Source organism: Bubalus kerabau, chromosome 1 (genome assembly GCF_029407905.1).
Source record: "Bubalus kerabau isolate K-KA32 ecotype Philippines breed swamp buffalo chromosome 1, PCC_UOA_SB_1v2, whole genome shotgun sequence".
NCBI lineage: Eukaryota > Metazoa > Chordata > Mammalia > Artiodactyla > Bovidae > Bubalus > Bubalus kerabau.
Genome location: NC_073624.1, coordinates 196,358,021 through 196,382,691, shown reverse-complemented (window position 1 = coordinate 196,382,691; position 24,671 = coordinate 196,358,021). Strand labels below are relative to the sequence as shown.

The following is a 24,671-nucleotide window of genomic DNA, read 5'->3' as shown; positions in this document are numbered from 1 at the left end:
CATCTTCACCAAGTCCAACAACACATCAGAGTCAATGAATCTTACTGAAATAACTTTCCATCTTACCCTTGCTCTGTTTAGAACACTATAGTGTTGCCAAGAATTAGACATTATGTATGTATTTTTTAATCTTTCAGAGCCTCAGTAACACAGACCCAATTTGCTCTTCCATTTTTATTTTTCAATCCTCTGCTCCAACATGTCTAAAGATACATTGGTCCCAGTACATCATTTAAACTTATCAGCATCTCCCCAACCCCTTTCATTTTCATTCTGTTCATCTGCTTCAAATCTGACTTCACTCACTCATTAAAGTTCAAGTTTCACTTATCCATGAAGGCTACTGTTTACACTCACACCACTTGGATCATGTTTCTATGTGTTCTGGATATAGAGATACAGAACATACACTGGTCATTGGTACAATGTTGTCATTGGTACAGTGGCCACTCTAGTCACCTGCCAGCCTCCTGAATCTCAAGAGTAGCCTCTCCTATTGGCCTCAGGACAGAGGCACAGGAAATCCCAAGTGTTAAACCAATACATGGCCACTGTGGAAAAAAATGTAGAAAATTATGGTGGATCATCGTGTAAACTCTATCTGCTAAAAATCAAAATGAGGCCTTGGGACTTCCCTGGTGGTCCAGTAGCTGAGACTCTGTGCTCCCAGTGCAGGGAGCACAGGTCTGATCCCTGCTCAGGAACTAGATCCCACATGCCACAACTAAAAGATCCTGAAGGCTACAACAAAGACATGCAATAAAGATCACAAATCCTGAGTGCTGCAACCTAGACCCTGCACAGTCAAAATAAATAAATAAAAATAAATATTAAAAACAAAAGTGAGGCCTCTTTATGGGGAGAAATGAGCACAAGCCCTAGAATATGGTATACAGCTATTGATCTAGAACCAGAAGAGAAAATACATAGAGGAACAATGGTATGTGATTATAATCTTGTGTCAAGACTGATCAATTCTCTGACTGTATGTCATAATTCAATTTTCAAAAATTTCAGTCATCTCATTTCTCATAGGGTATTATATTGTTCCACTATAGTAATGGCATCACATTGCTTGGACTTGGAAAGGAGGTAGCAAGTACTCTATATACCTTGTATTAACACTTATGTTCTAAATTCAGGAAATAATTATAGCCAGAGTCTTTTAAAAAAAGATAGAAAACAGATGGAAGGATATTTGGAGAAGGATGTGAAAGGGTTTGGAGTGTGAGAAAATTGATTCTTAGGTATTGATCACTCACCACAACATCCTCACTAAAGAATATGCTCCCAATGAACAGGCAGATAAAAGTTGGCCTCTATCAGTTCAGTTCAGTTCAGTCATTCAGTCATGTCTGACTCTTTGCGACCCCATGGACTGCAGCATGCCAGGCCTCCCTGTCCATCACCAACACCTGGGGTTTACTCAAACTTATGCCCATTGAGTTGGTGATGCTATCCAACCACCTCATCCTCTGTTGTCCCCTTCTCCTCCCAACTACAATCTTTCCCAGCATCACGGTCTTTTCAAATGAGTCAGATCTTCACATCAGATAGCCAGAGTATTGGAGTTTCAGCTTCAGCATCAGTTCTTGCAATGAATATTCAGGACTGATTTCCTTTAGGATGAACTGGTTGGATCTCCTTTCAGTCCAAGGGACTCTCAAGAGTCTTATCCAACACCACAGTTCAAAAGCATGACATATTCTGCATATAAGTTAAATAAGCAGGGTGACAGTATACAGCCTTGATGTACTCCTTTCCCTGTTTGGAATCAGTCTGTTCTTCCAGGTCTAGTTCTAACTGTTGCTTCCTGACCTGCATATAGGTTTCTCAAGAGGCAGGTCGGGTGGTCTGGTATTCCCATCTCTTTAAGAATTTTCCATGGTTTGTCGTGATCCACACAGTCAAAGGCTTTGGTGTCATCAATAAGGCAGAAGTAGATGTTTTCCTGGAACTCTCTTGCTTTTTCGATGATCCAGTGGATGTTGGCAATTTGATCTCTGGTTCCTCTGCCTTTTCTAAATCCAGCTTGAACATGTGGAAGTTCATGGTTCACATACTGTTGAAGCCTGGCTTGGAAAATTTTGAGCATTACTTTGCTCGCATGTGAGATGAGTGCAATTGTGCGGTAGTTTGAACATTGTCTTTGGCATTGTCTTTCTTAGGGATTGGAATGAAAACTGACCTTTTCCAGTGGCCTCTGCTGAGTTTCCCAAATTTGCTGGCATATTGAGTACTCCACTTTCACAGCATCATCTTTTAGGATTTAAAATAGCTCAACTGGAATTCCATTACCTCCACTAGCTTTGTTCGTAGTGATGTTTCCTAAGGCCCACTTGACTTTGCATTCCAGGATGTCTGGCTCAGGTGAATGATCACACCATTGTGGTTATCTGCTGCATGAAGATCTATTTTGTATAGTTTTTCTGTGTATTCTTGCCACCTCTTTTTAATATCTTCTGCTTCTGTTAGGTTCATACCATTTCTGTCCTTTATTGTGCCCATCTTTGCATGAAATGTTCCCTTGGTATCTCTAATTTTCTTGAAGAAATCTCTAGTCTTTCTCATTCTATTGTTTTCCTCTATTTCTTTGCATTGATCATTGAGGAAGGCTTTCATATCTCTCCTTGTTATTCTTTGGAACTCTGCATTCAAATGGGTATCTTTCCTTTTCTCCTTTGCCATTAGCTTATCTTCTTTTCTCAGCTATTTGTAAGGCCTCCTCAGACAACCATTTTGCCTTTTTGCCTTTCTTTTTCTTGATACCTGGAGTAAGATGCAAATTTGTCCTTGGAGTACAAAATGAGGCAGGTCAAAGGCTAACAGAGTTCTGCCAAGAGAAAGCACTGTTTATAGCAAACACCATTTTCCAACAACACAAGAGAGGACTCTACACGTGGGCATCACCAGATGGTCAGTGTAACCAAAATCAGATTGATTATGTTCTTTGCAGCCAAAGATGGAGAAGCTCTATACAGTCAGCAAAAACAAGACTGGGATCTGACTGTGGCTCTGACCATGAACTCCTTATTGCCAAATTCAGACTTAAATTGAAGACAATAGGCAAAACCACTAGACCATTCAGGTATGACCTAAATCAAATCCCTTACAATTATATAGTGGAAGTGACAAGTAGATTCAAGGGATTAGATCTGATAGAGTGCCTGAAGAATTATGGATGGAGATTTGTGGCATTGTACAGGAGGCAGTGATCAAGACCATCCCTAAGAAATAGGTCTCCTGTTTGGTCCCTGTCTATTCCATCTCTGAGAGGAGCCAACAGTTTCAGCTAAATTGCTGTAATTACAAGGGTGAATGCTGGTTTCAGGCAAGAAATACCTCAACTTAGATCAGGTAGAGAGAGACTTCTGCTCTGCTAGGTAGGCCTATACCCATGCACAGCAAGAAGTTACAGAAAAAAAGAGACCTCCACCCCAATTCCCATGAAGTATCTTGAGTTTGAAGTCTCTGGGAGGACAGTTGTTAGTGGAAGCACACTGACTGAAACCGCCCACCCTGGCCAGGCATCATAGTAACCATTTGCATGAGTTGTTTTATGACAGGAGGTCCTGGTAAGGAACACAGAACTAATAAGCCAGCACCAGCTGGAAGAGTTTGAGAAAGATCGAAAGAAGACACCACATGTCCGACCACCTCCCAAAATCCTCACTGGCATCCATCTTGGCTGAACAAGGCATGAACCACCGGGAAGGACTCTAGGTCAGGTAAACTAATCCCATCACCATAAAACCTGAGAGTGCCAGCCACATGGCAGAGCAGTTCTCCTGGGTTCCATTACCCTACTGCTCTCAGCCCAGGGGCCCTTTCCTAAAAAAATCTCTTGCTTTGCCAGCACATATGTCTCCTTGGACAATTCAGTTTCGGGCCCTGGAAGGGGTTCCTTTCTACAACAAAATGACTATCCAAGACAAAAATTAGAGACTCCTATGGACTGCAAGGAGATCCAACCAGTCCATTCTGAAGGAGATCAGCCCTGGGTGTTCTTTGGAAGGAATGATGCTAAAGCTGAAACTCCAATACTTTGGCCACCTCATGCGAAGAGTTGACTCATTGGAAAAGACTCTGATGCTGGGAGGGATTGGGGGCAGGAGGAGAAGGGGATGACAGAGGATGAGATGGCTGGATGGCATCACCGACTCGATGGACATGAGTTTGAGTGAACTCCAGGAGATGGTGATGGACAGGGAGGCCTGGCGTGCTGCGATTCATGGGGTCGCAAAGAGTCAGTTGGACACGACTGAGCGACTGAACTGAACTGATACAAATGATCAAAGGGTAAAATTGATTTACTTTTACAGCTACATTAGTTCACTCTTTCAGGTATCACCTCAGTGTAACTCAGGAGTATATTCTGATTGGCATAAGCCAATCATCTCCTCATTCCCAAATCTATACAACTTCATTTTAGTTTCCTGTTTGAGCAGGTGCATTCAAAGTATATAAGCCTTTCTGTTGAAGACATTGACTTTTTTTTTCTTGTAGTCAAATTAACAAGATTTTTTTTTTTAAGAACTTAGTATTGTTATTTGAGCTATTTACACTGTAAATTTCTCTATGAGAGCTTATTAGGATTTTTAGCAATATAGTTGATCTCTAAACTCTGTCCTGTCTACATTTCAAGTTCATAAATCTTATAATTGTGTAGCTAAACCCAGCAATGTTCTTAAAGGTCCTCAATCAATCAGTAAAATAATTTCTAATTGTGATGAAAGTTTTGTGAATTCTGATAGTTACAGTATGATGGGCTTGCCTGCAGAGTATTAATTAATATGCATGTTACTTTGGTAGTTTAGAGCCTACTTGTCCCAAATAATACTTTATTTGATTAGAACAAGAACTAATTTGCAAAACAAACACAGCTATATCAAAGACTATGAATATGTGTGAAGTTTTCTGCTTTAGAATAAAGAGCCTGGCAACTAGCTCTGTGATATCCAAAGACAATTCAAGCTAACTAAAAGTTCTGGAGACTTGAAAGGTGTGACCAAAGACTGACTCAGAGATGGGAAAGTATTTAAATTATTGAAATGAAGAAGCTTATATTACAGACAAAAGAGGGAAATATGAAAAGAATATTTGTCTTTCATTTTAAGTGTTTTTGACGTGGGAAGAAAAGTCTATCTGTATCTCATTGTTAACCATTCAGTTTTTAAAGAGAGCTTTAGGAAAACAAGAAAAAAAATAAACTTTTTTTCCTGAAAATTAAATTAAAACATAATTTTCTCCTCAAGTTACTCACTTGCTTTTCATATGACAAAAGTGATATTGTTTTGAAGATTATTTTTAACTAATATTAAAAATATCTCAACAAAGAATATCACATCTAATTTTCCATTTTAAAAAAGATGTCAGGCTTAGCTGTTTAAAAAAAAGTGTAATTATCCTCAAGTATCAAGCTGACACTTCAATGTTGTTGTTTTGTTCACTGTCAGGTAACCTATCCTTACTCCACACATATTAGTATGCTAATTATGTGGCACATTTCACCCACGTAACATGCTCAATTATTTAAAATGGATGATATTCATCATTACTATGCAGCTCTCTGTTGACTTTGTTATTGAAACTAGACTTGGACCAGTTCAGTTAAACTCTAGTGCTTGAGATCATCAAAGAGATTTCAGTGGTTAACGTAAACATTTCAAGTGTTTACCTATGGAATAATAATAATACAAACTGAAATAATATAGCCTTCCATCAAATTATTAAGATATACAATATAAAATCCACTATTTGATAGGATTTAAATAAATGGACATATTCTATGTTCCTGGTGGAAGCACACATTAGTACACTATTTTTGTAGAAATATCATAAATACCAAAAGTCATAAGATTGTTCAAGTCTTTTAACCTAGAAACCCCACTTCTAGAATTTAGCCTAAGTCAATAACCAGAAATATTAAAAAAAATCATGTATTAGAACTTAAAGATAATATGATTTATAGTTTTAAAAATTTGGAAATGATCTAAAGCTTGAATAATAGAAAGCTGATCAAATTAGTTATAAAATACCCATTACTGTCGTTCAGTCACTCAGTCGTGTCAGACTTTTTGGAACCCCATGAATGGCAGCACACCAGGCTTCCCTGTCCTTCACTGCCTCCCGGAGTTTGCTCAAACTCATTTCCATTGAGTTGATGATGCCATTCAACTATCTCATCCTCTGTCTCCCTCTTCTCCTCCTGCCCTCAATCCTTCCCAGCATCAGAGTCTTTTACAATGAGTTGGCTCTTCGCATCAGGTGGCCAAAGTATTGGAGCTTCAACTTCAGCATCAGTCCTTCCAATGAGTATTCAGGGTTGACTTGCTTTAGGATGGGTTGGTTTGATCTCCTTGCTGTCTAAGGGACTCTCAAGTGTCTTCTCCAGCACCACAGTTCAAAAGCATCAGTTCATCGACAATCCGTCTTCTATATAGTCCAACTCTCACATCCGTACATGACTACTAGAAAAACCATAGCTTTGACTATATGGACCTTTGTCAGCTAAGTAATATCTCTGCCTTTTAATATGCTGTCTAGGTTTGTCATAGCTTCCCACATGGCACTAGTGGTAAAGAACCTGCCTGCCAATGCAGGTTGAACATAAGAGACACTGGTTTGATCCCTGGGTTGGGAAGATCCCCTGGAGGAGGGCAGGACAGCCCACTCCAGTATTCTTGCCTGGAGAATCCCATGGACAGAGAAGCCTAGAGGGCTATAGTCCATGGAGTCACAAAGTGTAGGACATGACTAAAGTGACTTAGCACACACAGGCTTTCTTTAGTCTTCTGGGCTTTGACTATTTTTAGCTTGAAATAATCTGCATGCCAAAGAGACACATTTTGGGGTGGCAAATTTTATTCCCTCACAATACTGCTGTAGTAAGGATTGCAAAATGTGACTCCAAGAACAAGTTATATATTCAGAGATAATATACATTTCTATTTTGTGTATTTGTTGTCAATCTTCCCCATCAACCTTCTCCTGCTCATGAGCAGGAAAATACATAACAATGTTGTATCTGTTATTAACCTTAAATATAATAATTTAACAAGTCTCTTTGGTTATTTTAGTCTCTTTAAAAAAGCTATGTGTCTCAGATTTCTTTGACTTTTGCCCTCCCCTAACCATTCTGCCAGATGACCCCATGGGGGATGGAGAATGTAGGCCGTGTTATGGGAGGACAGCAGCTTGAGATTGCCAACCTTCTGACTACTGAGGTTCATTAACCAGTATTGGAGGGGAAATTTTTTTTCCTCCTTCTCTTCTAGGTTCTTTGGAGGGTGTAGTAATTAAGTTGATATAAGACAGATTAAGAGGAGGAAAAAACCTAAAAGTTGAATAACATGTATACCTCTTGTATGCGTGGGAGGCACACAGGAAAACTGAATAACTCTCTGAAATGGCAGAAGTCATCACTTTAAATACTATATTCAGCTAAAGACAAATGAAGATGTGGGAGGTGGAGAGTCATTTATGGGAGGCTACCAGGAAAAGCACAGTGAACAAGGGCAAAGCTGTTATGTAGGTTTAAGTCCTAGCCTTCTCCATTGATGAGTTTCTAGGGATTTGAATACCCTCCTCTTTCTGCCATTGTGAGGGAGAAGCTCTTCCTTTATAAATGAAGATTTTCATTATACATGCAAGTGTCTCTTACAAAGTATTTCTTGTACTCAGTTTTCAGGGTTCCTCCTGTACCATTCCTTAAAACTGATCAGCCTAAAATGATCTTTTGCCTAGGAGACATATCTTTGGGTTGCAAATTCTGTTCCTTTTCCCCAGCAAAGTCAAGATTCATGGAGATTTTTGTGTCATTAAATGTAATAGAGATGTGACTCATCATCTGCCACAGCAAAGTACTGACTGGGTGACTTTAAATTAATTTTCTCATACTGGAGCTCCAATATCAAAGTGACAGCTTGGATGATTCCTTCTGAAGTTTCTCTCTCCTTGGCTTGTAGAAGGCCATCTTCATTCAGTGTCTTCATATGGCCTTCTCTCCTTGTGTGCTGCTGCTGCTGCTGCTAAGTCACTTCAGTTGTGTCCGACTCCATGCGACCCCATAGACAGCAGCCCATCAGGCTCCCCCGTCCCTGGAATTCTCCAGGTAAGAACACTGGAGTGGGTTGCCATTCCCTTCTCCACTCTCATTGAGTATCTATATCCTAATCTCTTCTTATAAGGAAATCAGTCACTTGGATTAAGACCCTCCCATATGATCTTATTTTACCTTAATTACTTCTTTAAAGGCTCTATCTCCAAATACAATTACATTCTGAGGTACTGGGTTTTAGAATATCAATATATGAATTTAGGGGAGACAAAATGCAGCCCATAGTAGCCACAGATCTATGTATTCAGTAAATGGGATGCAGGATACATGTTTGTCAGTGGTTCAGAGCATATTTAGTACCATATAAAAATCTGTATGCAGGCCAAGAAGAAACAGTTAAAACAAGACATGGAACAACAGACTGGTTCCAAATTGGGAAAGGAATACAGTACATTAAGGCTGTGTATTGTCACCCTGCTTATTTAACTTATATGCAGAGTACATCGTGTGAAATGCCAGGATGGATGAAGCACAAGCTGGAATCAAGATTGCTGGGAGAAATATCAATAACCTCAGATATGCAGATGACACCACCCTTATGGCAGAAAGTGAAGAAGAAATGAAGAGCCCCTTGATGAAAGTGAAGGATGAGAGTGAAAAAGCTGGCTTAAAACTCAACATTCAAAAAACGAAGATCATGGCATCTGGTCCCATCACTTCACAGCAAACAGATGGGGAAACAAAGGAAACCGTGAAAGACTTTTCTGAGCTCCAAAATCACTGCAGATGATGGCTGCAGCCATGAAATTAAAAGACGCTTGCTCCTTGGAAGAAAAGCTATGATCAACCTAGACAGCATACTCAAGAGCAGAGACATTACTTTGCTGACAAGGTCCACCCAGTCAAAGCTATGGTTTTTCTAGTAGTCATGTTGTGAGACATGGATGTGAGAGTTGGACTATAAAGAAAGTTAGTGCTAAAGAATTGATGCTTTTGAACTGTGGTGTTGGAGAAGACTCTTGAGAGTCCCTTGGACTGCAAGGAGATCCAAGTGTGGAGGGACACTCTCTGCTGCAGGAGTTAATGGCCCTATTGGAGTCATTTTCCAAGCCTCTTATAGCTGGTGATCAGAAGGCCTCTTTGGCCAGTCTTTCTCCGTAGCTCTGCCCATGAAGGCACTTAAGAGGGCTCCCTTGCCTGGGGTCCTTCTCTGTTGTTCGTCACATCAGGCACATAGAGGGGGCCCCCCTGGCTGGTGTCCTAGTCTGTAAATGGACTTATCAGGCACTTAAAGGGGCACCCTGAGTGGGGTCCTACTCTGTAGTTCAGGCGTTTGATGGGCCAACCTCTCTATTGTTCAGCTGCAGATGCTGGCCTGTGGGGGGAGAGAGGCTACGGTGATGGCTCCACCCCCTACACGTGACTCAGCAGTATCACCTTGCTGCCTGGCTTTCCTCCACAGGCAGTTCCCCCTACAATCTCCCCCCTCACATCCCCTCAATCTGTCTTTCTGTGATCAATAGCAGCCCTCGCCCTGGGATTGCTCCACAGTCCCTAAACTCTAGCTCCCAGCTGCTGTACCTTCCAGGGGACCAGCATTCCTGTCTGGGGTATGTATGACTGCGGCAAGGACTGTCTTATTCTCATTCTATTTAGGCTGCCACAGATCAGCTGTTTCACTCTCAGCCTTAAATGTTTCTCCTCTAACTCAGACAATTGCCCTGATGTGGGGATCGGACCCCTGCTTCAGTTCCCCCACCCACCGAGGGCAGTTCCAGCCCTACTAACACTCCTGTTTTTCCCCCTAGTTCCTTCATCCTACCGAGTTTTGTGTGGTTCTATATATTCTTTTCCTCTGGTCAGGTACTCCTGTCTGCTCTCAGCTGGTGTTCTGTATGCACTTCTGTGTCTAAAGGTGTATTCCTGATCTATCCGTGGAGAGAGATGTACTCCACATCCACCTGCTCCTCCGCCATCTTGTTCTCTCATTTAGCTTGTTGATATGTCAAAATGGGCATATATATCAAGGCTCAAGGTCTAGTGAAAGTCAACTCCGCCATCTTGGACCTAGTTGGCCCTAACCAGTTTTCCTATGGCAGTGTCATTCCTAACAAAATCCATTTATCTAACTAGTTATAATCCAATTTTAGAAAATCCTGATCATGCATAACTCTTTTTAGTATTTTTTATGGCACCCCACTCTAGTACTCTTGCCTGGAAAATCCCATGGATGGAGGAGCCTGGTGGGCTGCAGTCCATGGGGTTACTAAGAGTCGGAAATGACTGAGCGACTTCACTTTCACTTTTCACTTTCACACATTGGAGAAGGAAATGGCAACCCGCTCCAGTGTTCTTGCCTGGAGAATCCCAGGGACGGGGGAGCCTGGTGGGCTGCCGTCTGTGGGGTTGCACAGAGTCGGATACGACTGAAGCGACTTAGCAGCAGCAGCCAGTGTTCTTGCCTGGAGAGTCCCAGGGACAGGGGAGCCTGGTGGGCTGCCATCTATGGGGTCGCACAGAGTAGGACACAACTGAAGCGACTTAGTAGCAGCATACCTTCTTTTACTGAAAACACACTTCCTCCTTTCCTTAAGCAAACAAGAACTGATTTGTATATTACCAGTTTATTGGTGAACATAAATACCAGTGATAATTTCTAAAACCTCTGCTTTCTTAGAACATTTTTTGAATGGGACCAAACATTATTCATTTATCGTCCCAAATCTCTTTAGTTTCTCTGTAAAAGGAAATTAGTATTTAGTAGTAAATGTTTCAAAATCTTATTTTATTTGGAAATGACCTAGCTATTCAATAGACTTCCAAAACTTAGTTTAGCACAACCCTTAGATTTTCAAGTTACCCCAATCCAGAGAGACTATTTTAGACAGACATTTCTAAAGCATAATTATTCTTAATAGAGTTTATCTAAAAGCTCATATCTCATTTACATTTTTTAGAAGTTTCTTCACTCGAGGTAATTTCCTTGTTTACAAATTTGTAACAGATATAATAATATTTAACTTATATTAAACTTAGGTACAATGAAAAAATTCTACTTAATGTTAATTACTCTAAGACATGTCTATATTAGTTAGATCAACAAACAAACATTATTAATATCAGGTATTTAATACTGAATATTTCCCAGTTCACATGAACCAGGAATTCATTGTTTAATTTAGAATTATTTGATTTGTAAGTGCTTACTTTTCTTTAAGCCAATTAAATAGAGCTCATTTACAAATTAACTCAAAAATATTATCCAGAGACAAAGACATACTGAGACATATTCAGACAGACACAAGCAAGATCTAGCTTCATTTTCTGAGCTTAGTCATGAATTAGATATTACAATACAAAATTTACTAGTTTATAAATAGCAGTTGAATAAATAAAATTTTTAAACGCTTTTTCCCATTTTTCCTCAGTCTCAGGAGTTAGAGATGGTCTAGATAAGTGTTCCTGGTCTCAAGGCACAGGGAAAGAAAATCAAGTTCTAAGAAAATGGCAACAGGTCTAGATAAGTGTCCCTGGTCTCAAGGCACAGGGAAAGAAAATCAAGTTCTAAGAAAACGGCAACAGGTCTAAACCAAACGGTAGCCAGACAAAGCAAAATGGCCACCACAAATCGCAACAAGGAACACAGAGTATAATACACACACATAGACTTGGCAGTCCTAATCAGACCCTCCCTTAAATACAAGATTACAGTCTCTCAGAAAACCTCCTAGAGACACAGAACTTCATATCTAACAGAGTAAATGAAAATACCTTAAGTCTTCAAAGATTTCAAAGTGAGAAAAGGAAGCCAGGTTGAAAGAAGAAGGGGGAGGAGGCAGGAGAGGAGGGCAAAAGGGGTGGGCTTACTGACATCTCCTGCCACCTGCAGATACCCAGGCATTATGAGACTTTACCCTGGGCCTCCAGAGAAGGGAGGACTGGAACTTGGCCCTACCAGAAACCAGACCAGAACAGAACCAGAATTCAGTTTCTCTGCCAAGAGGAGATGACCAGTCTCCAATCCTCAGCTCAGGCTGAGGCCCTTCGACCAGATTCCTGCGTCTGGGACCAGGGGACTAGAAAAAAGGGGAAGGATAGGAAGGGTTAAGGAGAGGGAAAAGAGAAGGAAGGGGAGAGAAGTCAATAGAGTCTCTTGTTCCTTACCCAGTCAGGGTACTCTGGCAGTTGCCCACATCAGGAAGAGACCAGGGACTAAAGGGTCCCAGGTGTGGCTGCTGGGTCTGGTCCGTTGGTGGGCAAGCTGGTCCCTGAGTACCCCGAGTGGTCAGGATGTCAGTCGCAGCAAAGAAGACTCCCTGCCAGAGTTACCATTTGTTGCAGGAAGGTGGACCCCTTCCAGGGCCCAAAACTGGGCTCTCGTCTAATATTCAGAAGTGAATTGTTCAAGGAGACATATGTGCTGACAAAGCAAGAGATTTTATTGGGAAAGGGCCCCTAGGCTGAGAGCAGTAGGGTAATGGAACCCAGGAGAACTGCTCTGCCATGTGGCTGCACTCTCAGGTTTTATGGTGATGGGATTAGTTTACCTGACCCAGAGTCCTTCCCAGTGGTTCATGCCTTGTTCAGCCAAGATGGATGCCAGTGAGGATTCTGGGAGGTGGTCAAACATGTGGTGTCTTCTTTCGATCTTTCTCGAACTCTTCCTGCTGGTGGTGGCTTATTAGTTCTGTGTTCCTTACCAGGACCTCCTGTTACAAAACAATTCATGCAAATGGTTACTATGGTGCCTGGCCAGGGTGGGTGGTTTCAGTCAGTGTGCTTCCCCTAACAATTTGTTGATTTGTCATTCAACAAAATAGGAAATACAGGAAGTACTATTTTCCTAAAATGGGTAAATAAAGATAGAGCTGAGAAACAAGAATGTGTTTCAGTTTATTGACTGTGTGGATCACAATAAACTGTGGAAAATTCTAAAGAGATGAGAATATCAGACCACCTGATCTGCCTCTTGAGAAATTTGTATGCAGGTCAGGAAGCAACAGTTAGAACTGGACATGAAACAACAGACGAGTTCCAAATAGGAAAAGGAGTACGTCAAGGCTGTATATTGTCACCCTGTTTATTTAACTTCTATGCAGAGTACATCATGAGAAACGCTGGGCTGGAAGAAACACAAGCTGGAATCAAGATTGCCGGGAGAAATATCAATAACCTCAGATATGCAGATGACACCACCCTTATGGCAGAAAGTGAAGAGGAACTCAAAAGCCTCTTGATGAAAGTGAAAGTGGAGAGTGAAAAGGTTGGCTTAAAGCTCAACATTCAGAAAATGAAGATCATGGCATCCGGTCCCATCACTTCATGGGAAATAGATGGGGAAACAGTGGAAACAGTGTCAGACTTTATTTTGGGGGGCTCCAAAATCACTGAAAATGGTGACTGCAGCCATGAAATTAAAAGACGCTTACTCCTTGGAAGGAAAGTTATGACCAACCTAGATAGCATATTCAAAAGCAGAGACATTACTTTGCCAACAAAGGTTCGTCCAGTCAAGGCTATGGTTTTTCCTGTGGTCATGTATGGATGTGAGAGTTGGACTGTGAAGAAGGCTGAGCGCCAAAGAATTGATGCTTTTGAACTGTGGTGTTGGAGAAGACTCTTGAGAGTCCCTTGGACTGCAAGGAGACCCAACCAGTCCATTCTGAAGGAGATCAGCCCTGGGATTTCTTTGGAAGGAATGATGCTAAAGCTGAAACTCCAGTACTTTGGCCACCTCATGCGAAGAGTTGACTCATTGGAAAAGACTCTGATGCTGGGAGGGATTGGGGGCAGGAGGAGAAGGCGACGACAGAGGATGAGATGGCTGGATGGCATCACTGACTCGATGGACATGAGTCTGAGTGAACTCTGGGAGTTGGTGATGGACAGGGAGGCCTGGCGTGCTGCGATTCATGGGGTCGCAAAGAGTAGGACATGACTGAGCGACTGATCTGATCTGATGTTGTTGATTTCAGTAGGCAGGGAAATATAAGGATCTTAAATTCTAAATAATCTCTAGTTCACACCAAGTTTTGGGTACAACCTATGGCAATCTGTAAGATCATTCAGGAAAATGACATGTCAGAGTTAGAAAAGTAGCTTGGCAAATAACAGTAATAATGAAATGAGTCAAGAAAGCATTGTCAATAAACAGAGATTAAAATTTAGCCACAAGAGGGCAGGAAGTAAAGCAGAAGACTTGTTATGGAAGCCAAAGAACAGAAAGTGTCAAGAAGATAAAGTCTCAAATATCCTTAGAGGAAAATAAGCACTCAAAGTGTCCACAGGAGTTATTCATAGGAAACCAATAAATGCTACTTGGGTGAAGGAGTTCTAGGGCATGGGGGAGGCACAAAGCTCAGCAGTACCCTGAGTTGATCAGTAAACAGAAGGAGAGAAAGCAAACAGGTGTGCATGCTGTCTGGTTTCTCTCACCCTGAAAAATCTTTGTTTCATAAGTTAAACCAATGAGAAAATTTGCCTGTATATCTCAGGAACACATGGGGGATAGCCTCACATCAGTTCAGTTCAGTTGCTCAGTCATGTCTGATTCTTTGCTACCGCATGGACTGCAGCACGCCAGGCATCCCTGTCTATCACGAACTCCCAGAGCATACCCAAACTCATGTCCATTGAGTCGGTAATGCCATCCAACCATCTCATCCTCTGTCATCCAATTCTCCTCCCACCCTCAATCTTTCCCAGCATCAGGGTCTTTTCAAATGAGTCAGTTCTTCGCATCAGATGGCCAAAGTATTGGAGTTTCAGCTTCAACATCGTTCCTTTCAATGAATATTCAGAACTGATTTCCTTTAGGATGGACTGGTTGGATCTCCTTGCAGTCCAAGGGACGCTCAAGAGTCTTCTCCAATACCACAGTTCAAAAGCATCAATTCTTCAGCTCTCAACGGTCTTTATAGTCCAACTCTCATAGCCATACATGACCACAGGAAAAACCATAGACTTGACTAGATGGACCTTTGTTGGTAAAGTAATGTCTCTGCTTTTTAACATGCTGTCTAGATTGGTCATAACTTTTCTTCCAAGGAGTAAGCATCTTTTAATTTCATGACTGAAGTCACCATCTGCAGTGATTTTGGAGCCCAAAAAAATAGTCTGTCACTGTTTCCACTGTTTCTCTATCTATTTGCCATGAATTGATGGGACTGGATGCCATGATCTTCGTTTTCTGAATGTTGAGCTTTAAGCCAACTTTTTCACTCTCCACTTTCACTTTCATCAAGAGGCTTTTTAGTTCCTCTTCACTTTCTGCCATAAGGGTGGTGTCATCTGCATATCTGAGGTTATTGATATTTCTCCCAGCAATCTTGATTCCAGCTTGTGCTTCATCCAGCCCAGCGTTTCTCATGATGTACTCTGCATATAAGTTAAATAAGCATGGTGACCATATACAGCCTTGACGTACTCCTTTTCCTATTTGGAACCAGTCTGTTGGTCCATGTCCAGTTCTAACTGTTGCTTCTTGACCTGCATACAGATTTCTCAAGAGGCAGGTCAGGTGGTCTGGTATTCCTATCCCTTTCAGAATTTTCCACAGTTTATTGTGATCCACACAGTCAAAGGCTTTGGCATAGTCAATAAAGCAGAAATAGATGTTTCTTCTGGAACTCCCTTGCTTTTTTGATGATCCAGTGATGTTGGCAATTTGATCTCTGGTTTCTCTGCCTTTTCTAAAACCAGCTTGAACATCTGGAAGTTCATGTTTCACGTATTGTTGAAGTCTGTCTTGGAGAATTTTGAGCATTACTTCATTAGCATTTGAAATGAGTGAAATTGTGCACTGGTTTGAGCATTCTTTGGCATTGCCTTTCTTAGGGATTGGAGTGAAACTGACCTTTTCCAGTCCTGTGGCCACTGCTGAGTTTTCCAAATTTGCTGGCATATGGAGTGCAGCACTTTCACAGCATCATCTTTTAGGATTTGAAGTAGCTCAACTGGAATTCCATCACCTCCACTAGCTTTGTTCATAGTGATGCTTCCTAAGGCCCACTTGACTTCACATTCCAGGATGTCTGGCTCTAGGAAAGTGATCACACCATCATGATTATCTGGGTCGTGAAGATCTTTTTTGTACAGTTGTTCTACGTATTCTTGCTACCTCTTCTTAATATCTTCTGCTTCTGTTAGGTCCATACCATATCTGTCCATTATTTAGCCCATCTTTGCATGAAATGTTCCCTTGGTATCTCATTTTCTTGAAGAGATCTCTAGTCTTTCCCATTCTATTGTTTTCCTCTATTTCTTTGCACTGACCACTTAAGAGGTACAAATAAAACCTCACAAAAAAGGTATAAGGCCACTCATTTGGCTCAACACTTTTGAAGGACATTTAGGATGGAGTAGGGTTGGAGGGATGAGAATGATTTTTTAAGCATTTTCAGTGCACTGAACACTTCTCTTAACTTTTAGATAAATTATCTCATTTTAGCCTTATACTAGCAACTCTAATTTGGATAATTATACTTGAAATTTTACAGGTCAGGATTTAGGCTCATAAAGTGAAGTTCCCAAAGTGCATGACAAAGCAAACTGGAAAAGCTAGGAGTGCAAGCCCCAACTGGCTCGTCCCAAAGCCATACACTTTTTAGCATGGATTATTCCTCACTTCCAACCCGTCCTTCTGCTACGGTCCGAGCCAGGCAGAAGTTCACACACTATCCCTGGGCTAAGGATATATTGTCATATTTCCTGAAAGCCATCATCCCAAAGCTTTCTTCAGTGTAGATCCTCAACATTCTGTCCTTGAAGAATTTCAACTCATGATCTAAAGAATTTACCAATGTCCTTTATGTGTCCCCCTTCCCCAAAATTCAGAGGTAAACGTATGTCAAATGAGTCCTAAGAACATGCAGTAGTCTCACAAAGTTTCAGAATTTACAGAGTTCATTCAAAAATCATTTTTAAATGGTTTTTACTTGTATTAATAACTTTGACACTAATAATGTAAGCTTTAAATAATGTAAATGCCTGCTTTTCCTGATTAGAAAATTATAATCATTGCTGGAAATAGAAGTTTTCTTAACTGATACCCACTTAACAGACTTGCTGGATTAATCAGCACTCTTCATTTTCTCTGTAAAGCATACTGACTAAAGCCAGAGGATACTGAGCTTGCTCGTGGCTGGCAAACCTTTCTCTGACATATTTACAAAGTCTCCTCTCACTGGTTGATTTGTATGCTCACCAGAATAAGGTTATTTATTCACAAACTCATTTATGCCAGTTGTACCTATTAATGTGTTTATGGAGTATAATTACATGTCACATAAACCAAGAAAATATGAGTATGAAAGGAGAGCTATTGAGTCTATAAAAATAATTTGAATTCTTTGGAAAGACTTGATAAAGACAAGTAATTAAAATTTGCTATTGAGTTAAGTGTGGGTATAATCACTTTTTTAATCATAATAATCTGTACTGATTGTTTCCAAACCTCTTTAAATCCTTACTAAAGAAGCCAAAGCAAAATAGTTTTTATGACAAGAAAAAAAAAAAAAAAACTCCTATTAGCAGAACTTAAAAAAAAAAAAAGCTGTACTTTTCAAGAAAAATCTAGGAAATAAATACATATTTATAGGTTGAAAGTTTAAATAAAATATAATATTTATTACATGTATTTTTTCTTTTGATACTCTCCTTTAAATTATTAATAGTTGATCAGCTACCTAAAATAATCATGTTTAATAAAAATCACCAATAATCCTACCAGCAACAATGTTAATCACAATTAGCATCACAGCACATTTCCTCAAATTCTGTTATTTCCATTCATTCCACATGGATTAGGATTAGGTCATGGGGCTTCCCTGGTAGCTAAATTGATAAGAATCTGCCTGCAATGCAGGCGACCCCAGTTAGATTCCTGGGTTGGGAAAATCCCCTGGAAAAGGGATAGGCTACCCACTTCAGTATTCTTAGGCTTCCCTGGTGGCTCAGATGGTAAAGAATCTGACTGCAGTGTAGGAGACTTGGGTTTGATCCCTGAGTTGGGAAGATCCCTCGGAGGAGAGCATGGCAACCCACTCCAGTATTCTTGCCTAGAGAATCCTATGGATAAAGGAGCTTGGCAGGCTACAATCCACAGGGTCACAAAGAGTCAGACATGACTGAGCAACTAAGCACAGCACAGTAAAATATCAGTTCCTACTGTACATTCAAGTTTGTAGCTCTCTCATTTACTGACAAGTTTATAGCAAACATTTTCCCCTATAAAAATCATTTTTTTCTTTTCCAAATTAACTTTTAGTTTATAGTGTCCTACCCAGATAATCACGATGGTGTGATCACTGACCTAGAGCCAGATATCCTGGAATGTGAAGTCAAGTGGGCCTTAGAAAGCATCACTACGAACAGCTAGTGGAGGTGATAGAATTCCAGTTGAGCTATTCCAAATCCTGAAAGATGATGCTGTGAAAGTGCTGCACTCAATACATCAGCAAATTTGGAAAACTCAGCAGTGGCCACAGGACTGGAAAAGGTCAGTTTTCATTCCAATCCCAAAGAAAGCCAATGCCAAAGAATGCTCAAACCAGTGCACAATTGCACTCATCTCACACACTAGTAAAGTAATGCTCAAAATTCTCCAAGCCAGGCTTCAGCAATATGTGAACCGTGAACTTCCTGATGTTCAAGCTGGTTTTAGAAAAGGCAGAGGAACCAGAGATCAAATTGCCAACATCCGCTGGATCATGGAAAAAGCAGAAAGTTGCAGAAAGACATCTATTTCTGCTTTATTGACTATGCCAAAGCCTTTGACTGTGTGGATCACAATAAACTGTGGAAAATTCTGACAGAGATGGGAATACCAGACCACCTGATCTGCCTCTTGAGAAATTTGTATGCAGGTCAGGAAGCAACAGTTAAAACTGGAAATGGAACAACAGACTGGTTTCAAATAGGAAAAGGAGTACATCAAGGCTGTATATTGTCACCCTGCTTATTTAACTTATATGCAGAGTACATCATGAGAAACGCTGGACTGGAAGAAACACAAGCTGGAATCAAGATTGCCGGGAGAAATATCAATAACCTCAGATATGCAGATGACACCACCCTTATGGCAGAAAGTGAAGAGGAACTCAAAAGCCTCTTGATGAAAGTGAAAGTGGAGAGTGAAAAGTTGGCTTAAAGCTCAACATTCAGAAAACGAAGATCATGGCATCCAGTCCCATCACTTCATGGGAAATAGATGGGGAAACAGTGGAAACAGTGTCAGACTTTATTTTTCTGGGCTCCAAAATCACTGCAGATGGTGACTGCAGCCATGAAATTACAAGACGCTTACTCCTTGGAAGGAAAGTTATGACCAACCTAGATAGCATATTCAAAAGCAGAGACATTACTTTGCCAACAAAGGTTCGTCTAGTCAAGGCTATGGTTTTTCCTGTGGTCATGTATGGATGTGAGAGTTGGACTGTGAAGAAGGCTGAGTGCCGAAGAATCGATGCCTTTGAACTGTGGTGTTGGAGAAGACTCTTGAGGGTCCCTTGGACTGCAAGGAGATCCAACCAGTCCATTCTGAAGGAGATCAGCCCTGGGATTTCTTTGGAAGGAATGATGCTAAAGCTGAAACTCCAGTACTTTGGCCACCTCATGCAAAGAGTTGACTCATTGGAAAAGACTCTGATGCTGGGAGGGATTGGGGGCAAGAGGAGAAGGGGACGACAGAGGAGGAGAAGGGGACGACAGAGGATGAGATGGCTGGACGGCATCACTGATTCAATGGACGTGAGTCTGAGTGAACTCCGGGAGTTGGTGATGGACAGGGAGGCCTGGCGTACTGCGATTCATGGGGTCGCAAAGAGTCGGACACGACTGAGCGACTGATCTGATCTGATCTGATTATTATAATAGTCTATCTCATATACAATAAAAATGCACAGCTCAATGACTTGCCATGTGTATACATCCACATACCAAAAGCTTAAATCAAAATATAAAACATAACCATCAGCACCCTTAGAAATTTCTCTTATCCTTCTCTCTAGACAATTAGAACCACCACCACTTCAGAGGTATCAACTTGCTGATTTTTATTACCATAGAATGTTTTTGGCTGGACTTGAATTTCATATAAATGGAATATTTATTGTACCGCATGGATTCTTTTGAGTCTGGCTTCTTTAGTTCAATCTAACATTTTTAAGATTTGATCATGGTGTTGGATATGGTAGTTTGTTCCTTTTCATTAATGAGTAGTATTCTTTTGTATGGGGCTTCCCTGGTGGTTCAGATAGTAAAGAATGTGCCTGCAGCGTGGGAGACCTGTGTTCAATCCCTGGATTGGAAAGATCCTCTGGAGAAGGGAATGGCTACCCACTCCAGTATTGTTGCCTGGAGAATTCCATGGACAGATGGGCCTGGTAGACTACAGTCCATGGCACTGCAAAGAGAATATACTATAGCTAATTTGCACTTTCTCCTATTGAAGAACATGCAGTAGTTTCCAGCTTGTAAGGATGCTATATGAAAACTCTTGTACAAGCCATATTGTGGACATACGTTTTCATTACTGAGTCACTGAGTGTATTTACCTTTATAGAAATCACGTTTTTCAAAGTGGTTATAGCATCTTACATCCTCACCAACAGAGTGGGTTAGTTCCAATTATTCTCAGGTCCTCACCATCATTTTCAGAATTTTTTGTTTTATCCATTATCCATTCTTTTGGACGTGAAATGGTATCTCATTCTATTTTTGATTTGCATTTCACTGAAGAGTAATGATGTTAACTTCTTTTAGTGTCCTATAAACATATTTTCAGTGGCTGAGTTATTCTGTGTTGTGGATACAACTATATTCACCTTCTTAGCTAGGTCTTCCCTACCCACCTTACATAATTTCTCTCCAGTATCTTATTCCAGACAGAGTTACCTTAAATTATGTCATCTCTTATGAGACAAATCAGGCTATTTATTCTGAACATGCTATTGCAAGTAAGTCAGCTGCATTTGAGCAGAGACTCAAACAGGAAGAGTAGTGGAAAGGTTTTGTAATGGAAAAAAGGAAGTCTTTGATGAAGGCTGTGAGAATGGGAAAACTACAGTCTTACTAAAAGAGAAGCATCCCATGCAATTGGTTATGGATGCATATTTGGCTTTCTCTGCTTGGTGCTTAATTGGAGGGGGGATTAGAAAGAAACCTGTCAGTTATTAAGTTATTAATCAAGTCCTGGCCATTTGGAGCCTATTATTACAGGAGCCATCATTTAGCTTCCTGGACTGTCACTGGAGATAACAATCTGGCTTCCTACAAGTCTAATTTATACCAGGCTGGCTTCCTGGGTTGTTTATTATAGATAAGGGGTTGGTTTTCTGGGTAGATTGCTGCAGGTTTTGAGGTCAAAGATTTATTTTTATATATGATCTGGCCATTGAATATTCAGCCTTTTCATGAATTCCCTGCCCTCTGCTATGGTTCTATGTCCTCCTCTCTTCCTTTGCTCATGGATATTGGCCACAACAGCTTCTGATAAGTCCACTGATATTACAAACTCAGCCCTACCTCCCAGTCTCTACACATGCCACTGGCATGGTTAACTCCTTGTCAGTCTTGGTGTCTCAGCATTAATGTAATTTCTTTAGACAGTCTTTCCCCAAAGAGTCTATTTAAAAATCAGTTTGTACCATCACTACTTTGGTAACTATTAACATTGTTGGTTTCTTTATTTCATTTACCATTTTGTGATTATTCTTATTTCTTTTCCTGCTTTTATTTCATCTGGCTGCTCCACTGAACTGTAAGTTTTTGGAAGCAAGATACAGTTTTTGGCATTATATTTCCAGTACCTAACAGAGTGCCTAGAACAGAATAGCCTTCAGTAGAAAGGTGTTCAATGACCACTTTGTCTGACTCTCTCATTCTTTCTATCTTGCTTTTAAGACTAGCAAATTAGAAAGTTTTACATATGCTGTGACTTTTACAAGAATTAGAAATACCATGAGGAAAATAATTATTAAACATTATCAAACCAGTATGGCTGATATCTTAAATTGGAGTTATTCTCATCCTTATGCAGCATATAGATCATTATTTTTAAATCCTATTCTTCAAATACTCTAATAGGATTATAGTTCAAATATATGTAATGTGTCAAAATTATTTTCTATAATTTGTGTTCCTTAATAAACTAATCCAAGATTTCTAGTGGAACAACAAAAACCACTAACAGCAAAAACACTGTATAGAAGAAACAAAGAAAATGTATTACAATTTACTTCTGATTTGTTACATTCTGTAAACTAATACATTCTGAGCATACTGAAAATTGACAAAGGACAGCAAATAGTGTAGTACTCTACAACACAAATAAATGGTAAAATCATGTACCTGTTCAGTAGCAATTTTTTGAGAATTCAGAAGTCATGTCAACATCTTCTGGAGATTCACATTCATCTTTAATGATAGCAAGAGTATTAGCTCCTGCTTCATATGTATAAGTTCATGAATGAAGAAGGAGGCAGCCACTTTAATTACTTGGACACTAACCAAATATGAGTCTCCCTTATCAATTTACTTAATAATTAGAATCTCAAAAATGATTCCTTTTAAATTATTTTTTCACATCAAGCTGTCATTCTGAGAATGGTAAATCACTAGATTTTCCAGTTATAAATATCAATTAGGATACTATGCTTTCTTAAGTCTAGAAGTCAGGACACAGATTGATGGACAACAAACAGAGGCACTGAAAATGAGGAGCCTGTAAAAATCTGTTCCCATCATTTCTTCTCCCTTCCCGGACTAACTGTGGACACGTGATGGGGGGCATGTTATCCTTGCCAATTGACCCAAGTGACAAAATGTCTTTTGTAATCTTTCAAGGTGTTAAGGATTAGACTGGGGAGGGGTGACACTGTTGCCTTTATCTTCACACCTTTTAAGACTAGGGAATCCATTCAATGTTGCGTGCAAATTCCAAAATGGTGATTACCTTCAAAATATATGATAAACATATGCTAATGAGATAAGCCAACAAGGGCAAAAAATCCACTTTATAATTCAATCATAAGAGAAAGAGGTTTAAGTAGATATGAGGAAATTATCATAAATGTCAAGGTTCAAAAAATTATAATAAAAAGGATTGATGTGTTTTATACATGCTAAATCACTGATGGGGATTTATTATCTACACAATACTCCCAGCCAACAGAAAAACAGGCTTAGCACATAGCAATAACTTTTGTAAAACATTACCATTAATTTTACATTTTTCTCTCCTTTTACACGGAGCTCATAAATTAAAAATATTCCTGTGCATTAAAAGAATATCAAAACTTTTGAAGGAGGTGTGAAAAGTATTTTGTTACTAATTGCATAAAAAAGAAGCAATTAGGTACTGGTTGTTTTCATAAGCATAGCATCTATATCTCTCTCAGGAGTGAATACCAATATCTCCATTATCAAGACTACAGTGAAAACTCATATGAAATTAGTGTTTTCCAGGATAAAATTAAGTGCAGGGGAAAAAGGCATTCACTTTATATTAAGAAATTTAAACAAAATAAAAATAGATATCATTTAAGCTTTCTTAGGAGAGGCCATAAAAATAACCTCAAAGGAATCAAACCAAAGCAAGAGGAGATTAGCTTGGGGGAGAAGCCATAACATTCTAGAGAGTTCAACAAATTTCTGGAAAATAGAAATTGAAGAAAAGCATGTTAACTGCTAAAAAGATAATGAAGTTAGGAATATGCCTAGGTGGAGGCTGCAATAAGAGTAGGATTTAGTCTCCTTTCTTTTCTCTAGGGTCCCCAAGCTCAGAAGGGGGAGTGAGAAGCAGATATTAAAATATGTAGGCTAACTATGGAGAACAGTGTGGAGATTCCTTAAAAAACTGAAAATAGAACTGCCTTATGATCCAGCAATCCCACTGCTGGGCATACACACTGAGGAAACCAGAAGGGAAAGAGACACATGTACCCCAATGTTCATTGCAGCACTGTTTATAATAGCCAGGACATGGAAGCAACCTAGATGTCCATCAGCAGATGAATGGATAAGAAAGCTGTGGTACATATACACAATGGAATACTACTCAGCCATTAAAAAGAACACGTTTGAATCAGTTCTAATGAGGTGGATGAAACTGGAGCCTATTATACAGAGTGAAGTAAGCCAGAAAGAAAAACACCAATACAGTATACTAACGCATATATATGGAATTTAGAAAGATGGTAACAATAACCCTGTGTACAAGACAGCAAAAGAGACACTGATGTATAGAACAGTCTTATGGACTCTGTGGGAGAGGGAGAGGGTGGGAAGATTTGGGAGAATGGCATTGAAACATGTGTAATATCATGTATGAAACGAGTTGCCAGTCCAGGTTCGATGCACGATACTGGATGCTTGGGGCTGGTGCACTGGGACGACCTAGAGGGATGGTGTGGGGAGGGAGGAGGGAGGAGGGTTCAGGATGGGGAGCACATGTATACCTGTGGCGGATTCGTTTTGATGTTTGGCAAAACTAATACAGTGTTTGAGGTTTAAAAATAAAATAAAATTTTAAAAAAAAATGTAGGCTAAAGAGGAAAAACCCACATCATTTTCCTTTTCCCACCATGTGCAGAGCGACAGCAACCCATGGTGG

The 24,671-nt window shown here is 40.1% G+C and overlaps 1 long non-coding RNA gene across 1 annotated transcript in view; it reads right to left on the bottom strand.

The window, feature by feature from the left end:
* Positions 1–22,816, bottom strand: part of LOC129642109 (uncharacterized) — a 55,804-nt gene extending 32,988 nt beyond the window's left edge. Inside the window, exons 1-2 of the long non-coding RNA XR_008709539.1 lie at positions 22,409–22,816; positions 12,607–12,768 (exon numbers count right to left, since the gene is read on the bottom strand). This is a non-coding gene — a long non-coding RNA (uncharacterized LOC129642109). The remainder of the gene's footprint in view (positions 1–12,606; positions 12,769–22,408) is intronic.
* Between the last annotated feature and the right edge of the window lie 1,855 nt (positions 22,817–24,671).